The sequence below is a fragment of the Ambystoma mexicanum genome, chromosome 13 (genome assembly GCF_040938575.1).
Source record: "Ambystoma mexicanum isolate Mex_15411 chromosome 13, UKY_AmexF1_1, whole genome shotgun sequence".
Classification (NCBI taxonomy): domain Eukaryota; kingdom Metazoa; phylum Chordata; class Amphibia; order Caudata; family Ambystomatidae; genus Ambystoma; species Ambystoma mexicanum.
Genome location: NC_090938.1, coordinates 740,892,497 through 740,907,696, shown reverse-complemented (window position 1 = coordinate 740,907,696; position 15,200 = coordinate 740,892,497). Strand labels below are relative to the sequence as shown.

The window sequence follows — 15,200 nt, the reverse complement described above, 5'->3', positions numbered from 1 at the left end:
GAGGTCCATGCCAGCTACTCATGATTGGATGAGTGTTTGATTGGATGAACCATGATTGGATGAGTGTTTGATTGGATGAGTATTTGATTGGTGGGGTTCTCGAGAAGCAAAAAACATGTTTTTTGTGGAGTCGATTATAAGAAATGAACCGGTCATCCATGACTGGATGAAAAAACTAAATGCATATACATTTCACTGATAATGCACTCGTTGCCTTGTACATAAAACTCATCAAATCTAGCAAAATATATAGTGGTGTGAAAAAAGATGAACTGGAAAATTAAATCATAAATATTGAATTTAGATCGTCAAAATAACTCCTAAAAAAGGATAAATGGAAGGACTGACACAAATCATCATTAAAGAAGGGGAGGGGGAGAAGTTAGAAGGGGACAATAAAAGGCTAACCAGTCTTTTACCATTTTACTTTAGAGAAGGGAGTAATACAACTTTAATATAGATTATAATGCAGAAAAAATAAATCAAAAGGTTGTTGATATTAAAAGTAGACATACCAAAAGCCTTTTTTTCATTAAGAAAAATGTGTTGTGAGAGTTTTTATTTTGGTCAGAAGTATTGTGTTGAAAAGACAGATCCGGTAGAATATGTGTGGCTTGGACCCTCCCCTTCCTGCAGTGGAAACTGAGCGGTTCTGCAGTCGCGGCTGCAAGGGCTGTTGCCGTCCTATACCATGTGTTGGAGGTCGTAATGACGCATGTACATATGTTGATAGTGTACGGTTAGTAGTTTTGCTTCCCTGTGATTTTCATTGATAAGAGTTGGTTCAAGGCCTATTAAATAGTAGTGCATTTGTATACATTCTGCCTCACTTGAGTTATTAGAGTGCTCTGTGTGTGCTTAATTAAACCCATCACCACCCCCACACTCTCCCAAGTCTAAGCCTTACTGCCCAGTCACACTACCTTGATAGAGTTTGGCTAGACATTAGTGTCGTCCTGTTGACCAGAATAGGGTGGCCTCTGAGAATCTATCCATAGGGCTGATTCTGAATATCTTATCTTTACCACCTCAGTAGACCATGTTTCCTGATAAGAGTAGAGTAGAGAGAACCCCAAAAGGCCAATAAAGACATTATTTATATCCTGAGAGCGGTGCATCAGGGACCCCTTGGCCTCTGAATAGTTTGAATACAGGTCTGACTGTACTAGTGACACAACAGTCTGGCCAGCAATGTCTCGGGCATATCGGCTTCCCAGACTTCTAGACTTGGACCAGCTCAGATAATAATTTAGCCTCACGGTCGGCTAGAGCCTGAAACTTGGCAACACCTTTAGGTCTTGTGGTGTTGGGGTAGTAGGGTATGATTGTTCCAATGCATGAAGTTACTCTCCCAATGCAGTCAATTGCAATCGTTTGGATTTGAGAGATGCACAGGTAGGGGGTAATGCAATACCTCGGAGGTCACTTTTAAATCCCCCCGAAGTATTGCTTGCAAGGACACTGAGCCAGTATTGGGTTCAAAATAGGAGGTCCTTTTATCAGATTTAGTGGCATGATATGCCTGATCCAATAAAGAGGCTGCATTATCTCTGATCTTAATGCCCTTTTCCCTGGTCCTTTACTGTGTGCTGAGAATGTTAAGCTCTGAGAAAGTGAGATCTGTGGGTGTGTGACCTCCCCTATGGGGTGACGGGGAGGAAAAGCCAAAACATGACAATGGACACCCAAGGTGGTGGGGGTGCAGTGGTGGGAGCTGGTGGGGAGGCATTAGGGAAGGGCAGGGAGTGGGGGTGCAGTGGTGGGAGCTGGAGGGGAGGCATTAGGGAAGGGCAGGGAGTGGGGGTGCAGTGGTGGGAGATGGAGGGGACGCATTATGGGAAGGGCAGGGAGTGGGGGTGCAGTGGTGGGAGCTGGAGGGGAAGCATTGGGGGAAGGGCAGGGAGTAGGGTGCAGTGGTGGGAGCTGGGGGAAGGCATTAGGGGAAGGGCAGGGAGTGGGGGTGCAGTGGTGCAAGCTGGAGGGGAGGCATTAGGGGAAGAGTAGGGAGTGGGGGTGCAGTTGTGGTAACTGGAGAGGAGGCATTAGGGGAAGGACAGGGAGTGGGGGTGCAGTGGTGGGAGCTGGAGGGGAGGCATTGGGGGAAGGGCAGGGAGTGCTGGGTTATGTTTTACAGTAAAGAAGTTTGGGATCTAAACATCACTTGTTTTTCTTTTACTACAGAAACATTTCCTGCAGAAATTTTTAAGTTTCATTAATGGTAATAAATCTATTATATTTAACATACTCCAATGTCTTGCTGGTTTGTCTGATTTCACAATTTTCTTTTTTTTAATTTATTTATTTATTTACAAGTGTATATACAAAAAACAACATCAAAGTACAGAGGAACAAGGAATAGAAAAAAAAACGGATCAAATGAAATCATTAAACATGTTCCAAATCTTTTCATATGAGGACAACTTACATTTCAATTTGTAGATAATTTTTTCTGTTCTAGACAGGCTATGCATTTCTTGAACCCATTCCTCAAATGACGGACGGATCCGACCTTTCCATCCTCGAAGGATCAACCTTTTAGCAACAATGGTTGCTCTGAAAAGCCATTTCTTGAGGGGAGAGCTGACTTCAGCCAGCTCAGAATCTTCCCCTAGGATCATTGTCTTAAAGTCCAGGACACACCCTTCACCCAAAATTCTGACACACACATCACAAATGTCAATCCAGAAAGCCCTGACCCGCACGCAGGCCCATAGCATGTGTTCCAATGATCCCACTTCCTGAGCACAACCCCAACAATCAGCGTTGTCAGTCATACCCCTTCTATGTAACGTTTCCGGACACCAATACACACGGTTCAGGATCTTAATTTGTCTAGACCTTTCGCCCAGATTCAGCGAACATAATGAGACATTTCCGCATATATTCTGCCAGGCCTCAAGATCAATATCAGACCCAATTCTCTCGCTCCACACTTCCCGTAAATTGTCATTGTTCCGAAAATACGACACGAAAAGTTTGTATAACCTACTGGCTAAACCACCTCCCTGTCCATTAGAATCCGTCAGAAAAATAGTCATGTCAAAGGAGTCAGACCAGTCCACCTCACCGACAGACCTCTTGAGTCGTCTATAAGCCGAGTCCGGCAAATCCTCAAAACTCCATCTCTCTCTCAGCTCAGCAGCAGTCAGCCACCGAACATCATTCCCCAAGTCGGAGACCTTTTTAACATTCATTAGGAACCATTTGGGCCAAAAAATTGTCCTGCAGTTATCTCTAATCCTAGGATTCAGCCAGATAGAGGCATTCTTACACTTAAAAGCGTCCCTACCTAGCAATGTCAAGACCTCAATCCAAGAGTTGCGCAAAAAGGACGTGGTTAACAAACTACCACCCGGAATCTTTGTGTTAGTGGTCAACAGTGCTTCCGGGCCCAATGGCCCATATGCATTCAACTCCGCCACCGCCCAACTGTCCAGCTTATCATCCAAAAACGGAACAAAAGAATGAGCAGAAAATGCTAAATGGTAGGCCTTAAAGTTCGGAACTCCTAGACCACCCAAATCAATCGGACGCTGCAATTTCCATAGACTAAGTCTGGGCGGTTTCCTGTCCCATAAAAATTCTTGAACAAGGCGGTCTAGATCTTTCCAATAACTACACTTTATTCTTAGAGGAAGCATGCTGGTTATAAAGTTAATCCTGGGAGCCAAATTCATTTTCAGGGCATTGACTTTACCCCATAGTGAAAGATTAAGTAAAGACCACCTTTCCAATACCAATTTGCAATCTCGTACCACCACACTCATGTTTTCATCAACCATACGGGAGACTGGAACTGTCAACCATACCCCTAAGTAGCGTAAGCGCCTATCACACCAAGTAAACCCCAGCCCCTCAACCAGGGATTTATCACACCTGTTGGACAGAGGCAACACTTCTGACTTCAGGTGGTTAACCTTGTATCCAGAACAATCATGAAAATTCGACAAAATCCTCATCAGACATGGCAGGGACATGTCCAAATTCTGCAACACCAACAAGAGGTCATCAGCATAAAGCCATGCCTTTTGCACCACACCCCAACATTCAATGCCCTGTAAATTCGTTTAATTCTTTATGTAAATAGCGAGGGGTTCAATCGCTAAAATGAATAACAGAGGAGAAAAAGGGCAACCCTGTCTTGTGCCCCGTTTCAAACAAAGCGGTTCCGACACCACTCCATTAGTCTTAACGTCAGCCGTCGGACTGGCATATAAAAGAGCTACCCAGGAAATAAAATCCTCCCCCAGATTCATCTCCCTCAATACCGAGTATAAATAATTCCAATTAACTCTGTCAAAAGCTTTTTCAGCATCTAAGGACAGGATGGCTGCATCACCGACCAATCTGTCCGCCATTTCCATGGTTAACAACAATTTCCTGATATTACTGGACGTACGCCGACTCTTCATGAAACCAGATTGTTCCTCCCCAATCAAAACCGGCATGAACTGTCCTAAGCGTAAAGCAAGAACCTTGGCCAAGATCTTGTTATCTGTATTGATAAGGCTGATTGGACGATAACTAGCTGGCTGATTGCAATCCTTATCCTTTTTTAAAAAGACCGAAATCGATGCATGGTTAGTACTCTTAGGTAACGACCCAACTATTCTGCTCGACACAAACATATCTCTCAGGAGTTCCAAAGCCGAGTTCGGGAGGACCCTGTAAAATTCACATGGAAGGCCATCCGGCCCCGGAGATTTACCCACATTCAGCCCGGAAATTGCGCCTTTAATCTCATCAATTGTTATCATTTCACCAAGAAGATCACGCTCAGCATCCTGGATCCTAGGCAAATTCAAATTACCAAAAAAGCTCTCACCCCTACCTGTAATACCAGCTTCATCGCCATACAGATTCTCATAAAAATCGCGGAAGATCGAGTTAATTTTAATTGGATCAAAAGTGATTCTACCTTCCTTGTCAATCATAGAAGCTATAGCTGACTCTGAGATCCTTTTTCGCAACCGGTATGCCAGCCATCTGTCACAACGCTCCCCTTTCTCAAAATATGTACACCTAGAGTAGAACAAACTACGCTCGGACCTCATTGACAAAAAATCTTCCATTTCTTTTTTGAGTTTTTTCAATTCAGCAAGTTTCACTGAATCTGTTGGATCGAGCATCAGATACCGAGAAATTTCACCAATACGTAAGTCATGCTCACGCCTCTTACCCTCTTCTCTCTTCCGTTTACCACTAGACAGCCCTAAACACACACCACACATACAGCATTTAAAGGCCTCCCATGTATTTGCCACACTGATCTCTTCTGAGCGATTCTCCCTAACAAAATAATCAGCTTCAGTAACGATCCGGTCCAAAATATCATCATCTAATAGAATAGAGGTATTCATTTTCCATGAGAAGCTTCTTTTACACTGAAATTTAAGTCTCAATTGCAACACAACAGGGGCATGATCACTCGGTACAATATTACCGATATCGGTAGAGACCCGACTGTCTGAAACTGTCCCACCAGTGAAAAACATGACCAGTCTAGAAAACACTGCATGTGCACTGGAATAAAAACTGTATTGCCTCTTGTCCAGATGCTCTAGACGCCATATGTCATTCAAACTATGTTCCTCTAAAAGCGAGGTAAGTGCCCGGTGATGATAATCGCAACGAAGTACCCGGCCGTTCTGACTCTTATCCATTTTCGGATCAATCACTGTATTAAAATCACCACCAAGCAGAACATTAGTATTATTCAACTCTAAAAGAGTCTGTGCCACCATTCTGAAAAAGGATCCATCATCCACCGTAGGAGCATACACATTGCAGAGAGTTAACAATTCCCCCTGAATCTCGATCATCAACGCATTCATTCGACCTTCTTTGTCTGCAATTTTGCGTATAACTTTCATAGGCAATTTCTTTCGAAACAAAATGACCACCCCCCTTGATCTGGAAGTAAAGGAAGAGCCAACAGCTACACCAACCCATTCCCTTTCCAACCCAGATATTTCATCCTCCAACATGTGAGTCTCCTGTAAGAAACAGATGTCTGCATGCATGTCCTGCAACATTTGAAACACTTTATTTTTCTTGAGCAGGTTATTGATCCTGTTCACATTCCAGGAAATAATACGTAGGTCATCAGAAGTCCCACCTAAGTGGGAAGTCATCGTTACACTACGAATATCAAAAAAATCAAAAGTAAAAGGAACACAAAAAAAAATAAAAACAATAAGCAAAAAATAAAAAGAACGAACAAGACAGTGAAGTCTATTCAGCCCAAAAAGAAAATTGAACAACATTGAGAACCATCCCCAGGACCCCTCCCTATGATGCAATAAAAGACATCTATGTGGTCAGAAAACCCTGCCAAGAAAGATAACAATATTTAGTAATGAATGAAAAACCTAAACCCCCAGTCATCCCCCCAAAAAGAAGAAACCCCACCGTCGAGAATCACACTGAAAATCACAGAATAGGTATAGCAAACAATGGCTACTTTAAAACATACAGTCAAACCCCACCCCACACTCAACAGTAACCAGAATAGGACAAAAACCAATTTGCGCCTATTCACAACATCAAAAGAACCGTGCCAAATACAGTAAGGCTAGAAAAGGTAACTTCAAATGTGTATATATATATATATATATATATATATATATATATATATACACTATGTAAAAGCACTGTGATCATACCATTCATGAATATCTAAACAGTGTCATGGAACATCAATATCAGCACACCAGGCTACCCCATCACTATGGTGCAAACATGCAAACATCTGAGGCGGCTAAGAACACGTCAATGGCAACTTTTCAATAAAAGTTAAAAGGTAATGGGTAAAGGAACATTTGGATATCCACATACAATACGTGTAGGATAGCACAGAAAAGGCAGTGCCTCCTGGTGGTTAATCTAGCCAAAGTAATGAGTACGTGTACTAAAATCAGCCATATTTGACCAGAAGTCTGTTCCATAGTCCCCTTTGTAAACAAGATCCTTTGTGGTCACAAGGCTAGGCGAGGGACTAAAGACTGCCGGAAATGAAATAACACTGACATTCCTCACAAGTTTTTAACTTCCCAACTTCATGAGCAGTGAAGGCGTGCCAATGTGACCACCGCAGAGTAAAAGGAAGAACTGCATCCTGGGCACAACACAACACCGCTGTAGTCTCAGCCATGAAGTATAATATCTCATCATATATTAAGTGAGGAGCGGATGTCTGCATGCTTGTAAGATGACTGCACTGGCTCTGAATCAAAGAAAAGACCGGGCAGGCAATATGGCAGTCTTCCGAAAAAGGGCCTTGTTTGCCATTGATGGCTTGTGATTACCATATGCCCTAGGGGCGCAGAGCTGCAAGGGAATCCTGCGCAGCCCGGGAGCACCCCCAGGACACCCACAGCCCCCGACACGAGGGTGACAGTCCTGACAACCTGAGCTCCACATGGACAGCACATACCCCAAGCAGGAGGAGATGATGCTGCTCTCCGTGTCCGGGGGTTCCCAGCCATTCCTGGGCGCAAGCGCCACTGGAGAGTCCGGACACAGCCCTCAAGGGGGAATCGGGAGAATCCTTCCAGCACCTACCGTGAGGAATCCGGGGAAGAAGGGTGTTGTCGGAGCCGGGCCGTGCACGCAGTGTCACCGCACCATCCACACCTGAAGTCGCCGTAGTTGGTTCCTGGACACAACGCGAGCGGCATTTCCGTATTCAACGGCCGTGATGACGCATACACGCACACATCTCACGCAAATGTTGAAAAGTCCTTTCCTCACGCTGTACACAATTTTCTTCTTGCTTTCAGATTGGAGATACGTGAAATCCTGTGAACGTGAGTACTTGTGATTTACAAATCCCAAACTCTAACCCTCCATAGGGCCTCCTGGATCTCAGGAGTCACTGTTAGGTGAGGCAGCTTGAGTCCCCTGCACTGACACTCGGTCATAGGAAAGGAACATGAGTCACAGAGAGTCACCAGTCCGTGAGGTGGCATGAGTCCCCCTGCAGCCACACTTGGTCATAGGAAAGGAACATGAGTCACAGAGAGTCACCAGTAGGTGAGGTGGCATGAATCCCCTGCAGCGACACTGCCATAGGAAAGGAACATGAGTCACAGAGAGTCACCAGTCCGTGAGGTGGCATGAGTCCCCTGCAGCCACACTTGGTCATAGGAAAGGAACATGAGTCACAGAGAGTCACCAGTAGGTGAGGTGGCATGAACCGGCTCAGTGTAATTTAAATAGGAGAGGAGGGGAAAATGGTCACTTTCTGTTCTTGTTAAGACCTTCATATTTGAGTACATGTTGATGTTTACAAAGACCTACTTGATAGTTGATGCACTATTGTCATTCACTCTTGTATATTACTCCGGCGAAACGCCTGGGCAAAGACCGTTTAGCATGATAAAGCCTCAGGAGTAAATCATAAATGTTGATGATTAATAGAGAAGTTGTATTGCCACACTTCGGGGCCCAATTAATAATAGCAGCAAGCACTTAGTCGCCCGAAGTGCTGATCTTGGTGATTTGGTAAGTGTTATCAACACTAATGATCAATCCTCCTTTTGGTCGCCCTTGAGTCCCCTTGTGGCCATAGGTTGAATGGAATGGCGGCCGTCGAGTTCCAAGTTATCCTGGAGGCAGGTTTCCTGTAATGCCACTAGACAGAAATTGGGGATGTTCTCTAATAAACCATCCGGTTCAGTGAAGTGGGAGAAGCCTCGGGTGTTCAGGACAAAATGGTAAAAGTGTGGCTAGGATCTGCGTGGATTTTGTGGATGTAGAATTGAAGGTAACCACTGTCAGCTGGTAGCAGCCAACCCTTCTTTCTCTTCTAATGGAGAGTGAACACCAACATGTCTTAACCCAAGAGCATCAATGGTGACAGTAATAGTGTTGCCTTGTGAGCTGGGAGATAGTGTTGATCGATTAAGGTTGACTCCCATAGGGTGGATGTAGAGGGTCTAGTAGAAAGCAAAGGAACAGGTCTACTAGATTACAGTACCCCCCTATCTAGATTCAGACCTCACTTTCTAGATGGAGCTTTAACAATAGAACAGTCATAACCTAACTTTCCCAAATTATCATCATGTGACGTGACACAATCTAGTCCAGCGGGATTGTGAAAATAAACTATTGCGCTAGCATAGTACGAGTCTTCTAGGAGGTCAACAATCGCGATGTCCCCCGTTTGTAGACACCGCAGAGGAATGAGGTCATGGACTAAATGGAAGATGGTTGTTCGATTTGGATAATAGTTCCGACTAACATAAAAACGGCTCTTTGCTTTGAGGGCCAAGCAGTCAGCATCCGAATTAGAATGAGGTTGGTAGAGGCCCCTCTTCCCATTTACTGATTTAGCAAGACCATTTCCCTTCATGGAGGGATAGTAGGTGTTGCTGTTAGGGTGCGTGTCTGAAGCAATGGCGTTGGATGTTATCCTATGATTGTCCTCTTGAAAAGGGTTTTCCAAAACTTCCAGAATGTGGGAATCTTCTGGTAATGGTTGGCACTTAATAGTCTCTGTAGTCTGTATAAATGAGCCTGTGCTTTTAGGGTGAACAGGAGTTCCTGCCGATGCTGTCTTTATTTCTGGAGGCACCTCTAGTAGAAAGAGTATTAGACTCAGCAACTGGAAGCCTTTTGATGTAGTTTTGTTTTTTAGTAGGATGTTAGGCAGAGACTTTGGTCTTATTTCCTTCTAATGGTAGAGTGTCATATGAGCCCTGATCATTGATCACAAAGGTAGTAGCTCTTGAGCTGGAATTCTCTGTCTCAGTCTGTCTCTTTCTCTCTCTCTCCTGTATGCCTGTCTCTGTCTTTCCATTTATGTCTTCCTGGTTAAGTTTCTGTCCATGCTCCACTGTCACTCACCCGGTCTCCCCCAGTCGCTCTCTTCTTGTCGCCTCTTTCTCTTTGCCTGCATTTCCCGCCCTTCTTCTCTTTTCTTCTCCCGACACTACATGTCTCTTTCTTTGCTATTTCTTTCTTTTTCCCGTTCCTCCTCTGTGTGTGTTAGTTTGTCTCTGTCTTTCTTGCTTGGCTTCTCTTCTTTCTATGTCTCTTTTCCCCTCCCACTACTGTGCCTCAAAGTCCTCTCCACTCTCCTTATCGCCTTCACTCTCTCTCCTCTAGTCTTTATCTTTCCTGTTGTTTGTGTGTTAGTCTGTCTCTCTCTCTCCTGTTGATTCTCTGTGTTAGTCTGTCTCTATCTTTCCTGTTGTTTCTCTGTGTTAGTCTGTCTCTCTCTTTCCTGTTGTTTCTCTGTGTTAGTCTGTCTCTCTCTTTCCTGTTGCTTCTCTGTGTTAGTCTGTCTCTCTTTCCTGTTGTTTGTCTGTGTTAGTCTGTCTCTCTCCTGTTGTTTCTCTGTGATAGTCGGTCTCTATCTTTCCTGTTTCTCTGTGTTAGTCTGTATCTCTCTTTCCTGTTGTTTCTCTCTTAGTCTGTCTCTCTTTCCTGTTTCTCTGTGTTAGTCTGTTTATCTATTTCCTGTTGTTTCCCTGTGTTATTCTGTATCTCTCTATCCTGTTGTTTTTCTGTGTTAGCATGTCTCTATCTTTCCTGTTGTTTCTACCTCTCGCTGTCTCTGATCTCCAGTCACTGCATGTCTCTTTCTTTGGTGTTTCTGTGCTCTCTCTTCACCCCCTCACTTCCTTTGCTCGGCAGAGCTGCAGGTCACTCTCTGGCCGGGAGTGAAGTGTGTAAAGATGTCGGAAGAGAAGGCGGGAGGGGGGATTTGGGGGGATTTTCCAGGAGTTCACTCTGTTGTATCACGAGGCTGCCTGCGAGGTGGTGGGACTCTCTCCGAATAATATGAGAGGGGTTATAAGTGTCTGTCTCTGTTCCACCACCTCTGTCTCCCGTTCACTGTCTCTCCTCTCTTCCTCTCTCTGCCTCTCATCATGTCCATGTTGCTCTCTTCCTCTTCACGTGTCTCTCTTCCACTCATCCTTTCCTCCATGTTCCGCTCTCTCTGCATCTTCGGTGGTTCCCTCTCGTGTCGCTTTGTCATTATTGCTCTCTCTTTTCTGTCTTTAATCTGCAATATTTCTTTATTTCTATCCGACATTCACAGTCGGTCTCCTCTCTGCATGTTGTTCAGTCTACCTTTCTGAGTCTCTCGACTGTCTGTCTCTCCGTTCTGTCAGTGTCTCTTCTCTGCTGTCTCATCTCTCCCTCTCTTCTCTGCGGATCTCTTGTACCCGCCTCTATCTCGCCCCTCTGCCTCGCTTCTGTGTCCCTCTCCTCTCTGCTATCTCGTCTCTCCCTCTCTTCTCTGCAGATCTCTTGTACCCGCCTCTCTGCCTGTCTCTCGTCTGTGTCCCTGTCCCTCCCACTCTCCTCTCGACTTCTCTTCTCTGCTGTCTCGTCTCTACCTCTCTTCTCACTGTCTCCTCTCTGCCTGTCTCTCTTCTGTGTCCCTGTCCCTCCCACTCTCCTCTCGACTTCTATTCTCTGCTGTCTCGTCTCCCCCTCTTCTCACTCTCTCCTCTCTGCCTGCCTCTCCTCTGTGTCCCTCTCCCTCCGACTCTCCTCTCTGCTTCTCTGCTGTCTCGTCTCTGTCTCTCCCTCTCTTCGCTGCAGATCTCTTGTACCCGCCTCTCTCTCCGTTCTGCCTGTCTCTCTTCTGTGTCCCTCTCCCCCCTCTCTGCCGTCGTCTGTCTATCTTTGCTTGTCCCTTTACTTTCTTGCTCTCTCCTCTGGCTGTCTCTTTCCTCCCTTCTTGCGTTCTTCTCTCTGTTTCTACGTTTTCATCGCCCCCTCAGAACCCCCATTCCTTGCAGACTTGAAGCCCCCCTGGGGCCTGAGATGAAGGTGACTGATGGAGGTGGAGAATGAGGAAGTGAGGAGAATTATGGGGAGGGGGAGAGCTCTCCCTGTTATCTCTTGAATTTGGGGTTCACTTCGGGTTTCATTAAAGAATCGAGGTACAGCCGCATTCCCCTGGGCTGTGGGCGGGGTCTGCAGCTGTCTGGGGACAGTAGGCTGTGATTGGCTGAGCTCTCGCTGTTGGTGTGAGTGACAGGCTGTTGGCGCCCTGTTATTGGCTGGTTTCTGAGCCGGGCTTCTCTCTTGCAGGTGAGATGACTCTGGATCCTGGCACCGCTCATCCCGAGCTCATCGTGTCCGCGGACGGGAGAAGCGTGAGACGCGGACCCCGAGCCCAGGACCTGCCCGACACCCCCAGAGATTCACTAGACACCCCTGTGTCCTGGGGAGGGAGGGGCTCAGCTCCGGGGGGCATTACTGGGAGGTGGAGGTGGGGGGCAACCCGAGTTGGGAGCTGGGGGTGTGTGATGAATCTGTGCCCAGGAAGGAGGCGATCACATCATCACCTGAGGGGGGAGTCTGGACAGTGCAGCTCCTGTGTGATGAATATGAGGCTCTCACCTCCCCTCCCACCCCCCTGACCCCCCGCGCTCCCCCCGGGGTCCTAGGCTTCTTCCTGGACTATGAGGCGGGCAGGCTCTTGGTCTACGATGCTCAGGACCGGGCTCTGCTCTTCACCTTCCCCGGGGCCCCCTTCCCCCGCACCCTGCGGCCCTACTTCAGAACATGGAGGAGGGGGGGGGGGCTGCGGATCCTCCCGGGGGCCGGAGGGGACTGAGAGCAGCGGAGCCCGGCAGCAGGTAAGGGGGGGGCTGTGTCTGGGGGGGGCGCAGGGCTGCAGGTAAGGGGGGGCTGCGGATCCTCCCGGGGGCAGGAGGGGGCTGAGAGCAGCGGAGCCTGACAGCAGGTAAGGGGGGGGCTGTGTCTGTGAGGGCGGGCGCAGGGCTGCAGGTAAGGGGGGGCTGTGAGGGGGGCTGCGGATCCTCCCGGGGGCAGGAGGGGACTGACAGCAGCGGAACCTGACAAGGATGGGGCTGTGTCTGGTGGGGGTTGTGGGGGGCTGCAGGTAAGAGGGGGAGCTGTGTCTGTGAGGGCGGGGCTCTGGGTGGGCTGCAGGTGAGGGGGTGCTGTCTGTGAGGGGGGCACTGCGGGGGGATTGGGGCCCTGGCCAGCGGTATATAAAGGTAAGGGGGAGCTGTGGGGGCAGTGTCTCGTCCTTATTGGGGGGCACTGCTCGTCCTTGCAGTGTCCGTTGTATGGGGGCTCAGCTGTCAGTTTACTTCAGGGGGGGGGGAGATAGGACTGAAGTTCTTGAAAAGGGGGGGGGGGGGCAATTACTTCTTTCGGCGCTGTCCTGGGATGTTTAAGAAGTGCGGGGTAGTTTTGCCTCTTTTTAGTGGGGAGAGAAATGAGGGAGGGGTCGGGCACTGTCCTCTGTTTGGGGGGGGGGGGGGCTGGGGTTACTGTCCTGTATCTGAAAGGGAGGGGCACTGTTATTTTGATCCAGAGGGTTCAATGCCATTACATCAACCATCTGAGTTTGAGACGCCCTTTGCCCCCCTCTTCCCAGCCTATCTACACCCCCATATATGCGGCTCACACATTTATATTGCAAAACTGTAGCAACTTTGCTCACACGTCACCCGCTTGCGTTTGCCCATCCCTCAATGTTAGTTTTATTTGCAATATTTATTATATAACATCCTGCTATAGGCGCTTGGTGTGGAGTCATTTCTTCAGTGATATTTCCTGCCCTTTGGAGTTTCACTTATTAATCTACATGGCAGGAAAGCCACTTTACTTGGTTATGAATCACTATCTTTCTCGGTAAGTGCTAGTTTCCCATTCCCTGGCCAACACTGGCCCCTAGTGGCACATTAAGGAAGGGTTTATTTACATCTATTGGTAGGTTTTAGCACATCTTAGTATTTATTTCAAAACTGTTTTCTATTTTTCTTTTTGCTGTTCTCTCTCTTGGTGACATCTTTTCAAACCACATGGTCTTCAGCTCTATTTTTGTTTTATTTAATCCTGTTAGACAGCTGCGCTAACTACATGCACATGCATGTGTGCAATGATATGTTCCTTTCTATGTTTGCATTGTACTTCTGTCTCACTATTGACTCTTGGCAACTATCAAATCATTATTTTATTTCCTGAGATGGTTTTACTAACTACCTGCACTTCCACTACCTCTGACCATCTCTAAACATTTGCACAAAATTTGGATAATGTTTCTCTTTGCTCCTTTTACCGCCTTCTCTCACTTTCTTCACTTACTCCTTATATCTTCTCCAGTTCATCACATTAACAGTCTGCGTGATATATGCAGTGAAAGAAACGTTAAACGGACGCTATGGTTTAGTTGTTCCCATAAACATCTTTGAATTTCAGAAAAACAACGTTAAAGGAACTTGTACCACACAACCCTACCTCTGTGACATTTACTGTGTGTTAGGACATTTGGGTAGAGGTGTATTAGTAAACTGCTGGAAGTCCTTTTAAGCAGAATAGGTCATATATAGTGGACACAAGGGGCCTCATTACGAGTTTGGAGGTAGCCATGCCCTTAATAAGGGCATGGCTGCCTCCATACTGGGTTCCAGGTCCGGGTCCCGCGAAAGGGTTTTTACCGGGCCATTCCGACCTCGGAGGGCTCGGTAAATCCCTTTCGTGGGACCCGGAACCGGTACTTCCCCATAGGGCTCAATGGGAATGGGGAGGGTGCGAACAACGTGCCCGTTTATAATGGGCCCGTTGTTCGCACCCTCTACTGCTAGCGGGTCCCGCTAAGGAGGTCTGGTCAGACCAGACCTCCTTAGCGGGTCCCGCTGCAGACCTCGGAATAGGGCGGCCCGGAATGAACGGGCCCGGACCCTTACTGGCCCCGTTCATTCCGTGGCCGCCTGCCTCGTAATGAGGCCCATAGTGTGCATCTCATGTGGAAGTTGGATTAGTGGGAAGCTATGTATTAGCTCCTAGTTCCCAGAAGTAGCTCCTTCTCACTGTATGATGCTTGACAGCTCCTGATCTTCACATCTTTATTCCAATCCCTTCCTCACCCTCCTGGTCATCTTCATTACTATGTGGGGTCCATGGCATTACCCATGTTCTATGTGATACTTGGCAATACCCCGTCTCCAGACCGAGTTAATCCTCCTCAGGGGATCTATGAAGCAGCTCCAGTCCAAAGGATGCTGATGGAAATGACTTCATGGATTCACCCCCCACGCCCCCACTTACCCCCCCAGGTACAGCCTCTTGGATTCAACATCCTCTGCAACCTCTCCTTCAAAGATCAAGTTGCCAATAAACCTGGACAGCCTGGCACCAGCTCTCACAAAGCCTTTCATGCCCACCTCACACTAAAGGCGTGCAGTGGCATAGGAGGAGAC

The 15,200-nt window shown here is 47.1% G+C and overlaps 1 protein-coding gene across 3 annotated transcripts in view; it reads left to right on the top strand.

Moving 5' to 3' along the window:
* The window catches only part of LOC138521875 (E3 ubiquitin-protein ligase TRIM39-like), a 498,159-nt gene that overhangs the window by 460,800 nt on the left and 22,159 nt on the right, over window positions 1–15,200 (top strand). For 2 of the 3 annotated variants that reach the window (XR_011283148.1, XR_011283149.1), the window contains exon 6: window positions 12,055–12,605. The exons of the other annotated variant lie outside the window; for it this stretch is intronic. The gene's annotated coding sequence lies outside the window, so the exon portion shown is untranslated. The remainder of the gene's footprint in view (window positions 1–12,054; window positions 12,606–15,200) is intronic. 3 annotated transcript variants of the gene reach the window in all.